This window comes from Scyliorhinus torazame, chromosome 13 (genome assembly GCF_047496885.1).
Source record: "Scyliorhinus torazame isolate Kashiwa2021f chromosome 13, sScyTor2.1, whole genome shotgun sequence".
NCBI classification, from domain to species: domain Eukaryota; kingdom Metazoa; phylum Chordata; class Chondrichthyes; order Carcharhiniformes; family Scyliorhinidae; genus Scyliorhinus; species Scyliorhinus torazame.
In genome coordinates, this window is record NC_092719.1 from 21,479,349 (window position 1) to 21,485,348 (window position 6,000).

The following is a 6,000-nucleotide window of genomic DNA, read 5'->3' on the forward strand; positions in this document are numbered from 1 at the left end:
TGGTTAGCACGGTTGCCTCACGGCGCCGAGGTCCCAGGTTCGATCCTGGCTCTGGGTCACTGTCCGTGTGGAGTTTGCAAATTCTCCCCGTGTTTGCATGGGCTTTCCCCCCACACCCCAAAAGATGTGCATGGTAAGTGGATTGGCCACACTAAATTGCCCCTTAATTGGAAAAAATTAATTGTGTACTTTAATTTTCAAAAAAGAGAGGAGGAATTTCTTCAGCCAGAGGGTGGTGAATCTGTGGAACTCTTTGCCGAAGAAGGCTGTGGAGGCCAAATCACTGAGTAACTTTAATTCAGAGATAGATAGGCTTTTGATCAATAAGGGGATCAGGGGTTATGGGGAGATGGCAGGAGAATGGGGATGAGAAAAATATCAGCCATGATTGAATGGCGGAGCAGACTCAATGGGCCAAGTGGCCTAATTCTGCTCCTATGTCTTACTTGTGGGTGTGTTGGGATTGTGTTGGTAGGGATGACTGCAAGGATGCTGAGGGTGTGTAGGGGATGCTGGGAGGATATTATGGTTTGGGGTGGGCAACACAACTGTGAAAGACTGCCTGCCTCCATTTTGCTGTGTTTCATCTGTCTTTAGTCTCCAGGATTGACCTGCGGATCCTTACAGTTCGCAGCTTGGCATTCGCTTGGCTTCATTTCAGCCAAGTTAGCCTAAAAAAAAATCAATTATGGGATGTGCGTGTCACTATCTGTGCCCAGCATTTATTGCCCATCCCGGGTTGCCCTCGAGAAGGCGATGGTGAGTTGCCTTCTTGAATCTCTGCAGTCCCAGAGATGTAAGTACACCAACAGTGCTGTTAGGGGGAGGTGTCCCAGGATTTTGCCCCAGCGACAGTGAAGGAATGGCGATATATATTTCCAAGTCAGGGTGGTGAGTGACTTGGAGAAGAACATCCAGGTGGTGGGGTTCCCTGGTATCTGCTGCTCTTGTCCTCCTGGATGGTACTAGCCATTGTGAATTTGGAAGGTGCTGCCTAAGAATTCTTGGGGTGTTCCTGCAGTACATCTTTCAGATGGTACACAGTGCTGCCACTGTTCATCGGTGGTGAAAGGAGTGAATTTTTGTAGAGGGGCACCAATCAAGCAGACTACTTTGCCCTGGATTGTGTCGAGCTTCTTGAGTGTTGTTGAAGCGGCACTCTTCCAGGCAAGTGGGGAGTATTCCATCACGCTCCTTTTAAAAAAAATTAATTCATTTTTTCCAATTAAGGTGCAATTTAGTGTGGCCAAGCCACCTAGCCTGCATATCTTTGGGTTGTGGGGGCGCGATCCACGCAAACACGGGGAGAATGTACAAACTCCACACGGACAAATCCCCGAGCCGGGATTGAACTTGGGACCTCAGCGCCGTGAGGCAGCAATGCTAATCACTGCGCCACCGTGCTGCCCTTTCCATCACACTCTTGACTTGTGCCTTGTAGATGGCGGTCAGTCTTTGAGGACTCAGGAGGTGAGTTACTTGCCACAGGATTCCTAGTCTCTGACCTACTCTTGTGGCCACAGTATGTATATGGCTGGTCCAGTTCAGTTTCTGAGCAATGGTAACCCTTAGGATGTTGATAACAGGGGATTCACCAATGATAATGCCATTGGATGTCAAGGGGCGCTGGATAGATTCTCTCTTGCTGGAGATGATCATTGCCTGGGTGTGAACACAATTTGCCACTTGTCAGCCCAAGCCTGACTATTGTGCGGACTCAAAAGAACCCCCCCCCCCCCGCCCCGCAAACCCTCCGGCATCCTCTGCCTCCCATTAGGCTACAAGCTCTGTGACCGAAGATCAGTAGCTTTAATCAATTTTGAAAGGTAAAGTTCTGATTTCCTTCAGTCCTGCTTGAACTTCAAAGAATCTTGGAAATTTGTATTAGGGAATTACTCCGGCGAATTCCTCTTCTGAGGTCACTGAAAGATTGGCAACAAACTCCATGGGGAAATATATAACCAAGCTCACATACAATAACTGTTGAAAAATACTACCTCAGCATATTAAAGGAAGGTCCTAATTTATTATTTTTTTTGTTTGGCGAGGATCACACTCTATAAACTACTATAGTCTGCTTGTCCTCATCTCTTAATTCCCTCCACGGACTCATTCTAATTTATCTCTGCAATAGTCCCCAGCCCTATATCTTCCCAAACATTCTGCAGCTCTGACTTGTTCCGGTTCTAGCCTCTTGTGCATCCATCAATTCCTTTTACTGGCAGCAAACCGTCATCCACGTGGGTCCTGCTCTCTGGAATTCCATCCCTAATCCTCAACAGCTCTCTCCTTTGCAGAAATCTTCTTGAGGAGGTGAATTTGTTTGTGTGTCTCCAATACACTGGCTGTATGTAGTTAGTGGGAAAAAAAAGGGTTTGAAAGACTGTATTATGTCCCATGCTTACTTGTTTTTCTGCAATACTGCCCTCTGCAGGAGGAACACATGCATAGCGAAAATGTTCGGTTTTTCCCCCCCCACAAACACCCTAGTTTCAATTCATATTCACTCCCTATTGAGACTCACAAAGGAAAAATTAAATAGATAAAGTTCATCAATCCAAAGGATTATCCCTTCCACATCTATATCCATTCTAGCCAATAGTTAATCCCTTAACCATCATTACTAAAGCAGTTTGGCTCGCCATTAACTCATTGCTGTTTGTGGAAACTTGCAGTACCTATTGGTTTCCATGTTTCCCAAATTACTGCGGTGACAACACTTTTTAAAAAAGTACTTAATTGGCTGTAAAAACACTTTGGGATACCCTTAGGTTTTAGAAGGTAGCATATAAATGCAAGTCTTTCTTTTAGTGTAGATTCGACCATTGAAAAGATTTACAATGACAGCAATGAGATAAATGACCAGTTTCTCTATATTGGGGGTTGCTGGGCAGTGGGAGGAACATTTGGGAGAGCTCCCTGCTCTTCTTTAAAAATCCCATGGAATTATTCAATGTCTTACTGACAAGGCAGATGGGGCCTTGGTTAACATCCCAGTTAAATGACAACATCTTTGACAGTGTAACACCTCCTCCAGTATTGAACAGAAGGGTGAGCCTGGATTGGAAGGTCAAAATTCTAGCAGAAGGAAAAAAAAATCCACAACCTACTGACCCAGGGACAAGTATACTGTGGACTGCGCCAAGCTGGATGTACCTATAAAACCCACACGGCCTTCAATGAGGGGCTGCTCTGTATCAATACTCTGTAATCACCAAAGGTAATTTAATAAAGATGTTTAAATTTGTTTTATTAATTTAGAATACCCAAAATTAATTGTTTCCAAGTAAGGGGCAATTTAGAACATAGAACATTACAGCGCAGTACAGGCCCTTCGGCCCTCGATGTTGTGCCGATCTGTGAAACCACTCTAAAGCCCATCTACACTATTCCCTTATCGTCCATATGTCTATCCAATGACCATTTGAATGCCCTTAGTGCTGGCGAGTCCACTACTGTTGCAGGCAGGGCATTCCACGCCCTTACTACTCTCTGAGTAAAGAACATACCTCTGACATCGGTCTTATATCTATCTCCCCTCAATTTAAAGCTATGTCCCCTCGTGCTAGACATCACCATCCGAGGAAAAAGGCTCTCATTGTCCACCCTATCCAATCCTCTGATCATCTTGTATGCCTCAACTAAGTCACCTCTTAACCTTCTTCTCTCTACGAAAACAGCCTCAAGTCCCTCAGCCTTTCCTCATAAGATCCTCCCTCCATACCAGGCAAGTCTGGTAAATCTCCTCTGCACACTTTCTAATGCTTCCACATCCTTCCTATAATGCGGCGACCAGAATTGCATGCAATACTCCAAATGCGGCCGCACCAGAGTTTTGTACAGCTGCAACATGACCTCATGGCTCCGAAACTCAATCCCTCTACCAATAAAAGCTAACACACTGTACGCTTTCTTAACAACCCTCTCAACCTGAGTGGCAACTTTCAGGGATCTATGTACATGGACACCGAGATCTCTCTGCTCATCCACACTGCCAAGAATCTTACCATTAGCCCAGTACTCTGTCTTCCTGTTATTCCTTCCAAAATGAATCACCTCACACTTTTCTGCATTAAACTCCATTTGCCACCTCTCAGCCCAGCGCTGCAGCTTATCTATGTCCCTCTGTAACTTGTAACATCCTTCCGCACTGTCCACAACTCCACCGACTTTAGTGTCATCTGCAAATTTACTCGCCCATCCTTCTACGCCCTCCTCCAGGTCATTTATAAAAATGACAAATAGCAGTGGCCCCAAAACAGATCCTTGTGGTACACCACTAGTAACTGGACTCCAGTCTGAACACTTCCCATCAACCACCACCCTTTGTCTTCTTCCAGCTAGCCAATTTCTGATCCAAACTGCTAAATCACCCTGAATCCCATGCCTCCGTACTTTCTGCAGTAGCCTACCATGGGGAACCTTAGCAAATGCTTTACTGAAATCCATATACACCACACCAACTGCTTTACCCTCATCCACTGTTTGGTCACCTTCTCAAAGAACTCAATAAGGTTTGTGAGGCACGACCTACCCTTCACAAAACCATGTTGACTATCTCTAATCAAATTATTCCTTCCCAGATGATTATACACCCTATCTCTTATAAACCTTTCCAAGATTTTGCTCACAACAGAAGTAAGGCTCACTGGTCTATAGTTACCGGGGTTGTCTCTACTCCCCTTCTTGAACAAGGGGACAATATTTGCTATCCTCCAGTCTTCTGGTACTATTCCTGTAGACAAACATGACTGAAAGATCAAAGCCAAAGGCTCAGCAATCTCCTCCCTAGCTTCCCAGAGAATCCTAGGATAAATCCCATCCGGCCCAGGGGACTTATCTATTTTCACACTTTCCAGAATTGCTAACACCTCCTCCTTATGAACCTCAAGCCCTTCTAGTCTCGTAGCCTGAATCTCAGTATTCTCCTTGACAACATTGTCTTTTTCCTGTGTGAATACTGATGAAAAATATTCATTTAGCACCTCTCCTATCTCCTCGGACTCCAAGCACAACTTCCCACTACTGTCCTTGACTGGCCCTACTCTTACCCTTGTCATTCTTTTATTCCTGACATATCTATAGAAAGCTTTAGGGTTATCCTTGATCCTACCTGCCAAAGACTTCTCATGTCCCCTCCTGGCTCCTCTTAGCTCTCTCTTTAGGTCCTTTCTAGCTAACTTGTAACTCTCGAGCGCCCTAACTGAACCTCCATGTCTCATCTTTACATAAGCCTCCTTCTTCCTCTTGACAAGTGTTTCGACTGCTTTAGTAAACCACGGTTCCCTTGCTCGACCACTTCCTCCCTGCCTGACAGGTACATACTTATCAAGGACACGCAGTAGCTGTTCCTTGAACAAGCTCCACATTTCCATTGTGCCCATCCCCTGCAGTTTTCCTCTCCATCCGCTGCATCCTAAGTCTTGCCTCATCGCATCATAATTGCCTTTCCCCCAGATATAACTCTTGCCCTGCGGTATATACCTATCCCTTTCCATCACTAAAGTAAACGTAATCAAATTGTGGTCACTATCACCAAAGTGCTCACCTACCTCCAAATCTAACACCTGTCCTGGTTCATTACCCAGTACCAAATCCAATATGGCCTCGCCTCTCATTGGCCTATCTACATACTGTGTCAGGAAACCCTCCTGCACACATTGGACAAAAACGGACCCATCTAAAGTACTCAAACTATAGTGTTTCCAGTCAATATTTGGAAAGTTAAAGTCCCCCATAACAACTACCCTGTTGCTTTCGCTCCTATCCAGAATCATCTTTGCAATCCTTTCCTCTACATCTCTGGAACTTTTTGGAGGCCTAGAGAAAACCACTAACAGGGTTATCTCTCCTTTCCTGTTTCTAACCTCAGCCCATACTACCTCAGTAGACGAGTCCTCATCAAACGTCCTTTCTGCCACCATAATATTGTCCTTGACTAACAATGCCACCCCTCCCCCTCTTTTACCACCTTCCCTGGGCTTACTGAAATATCGAAAC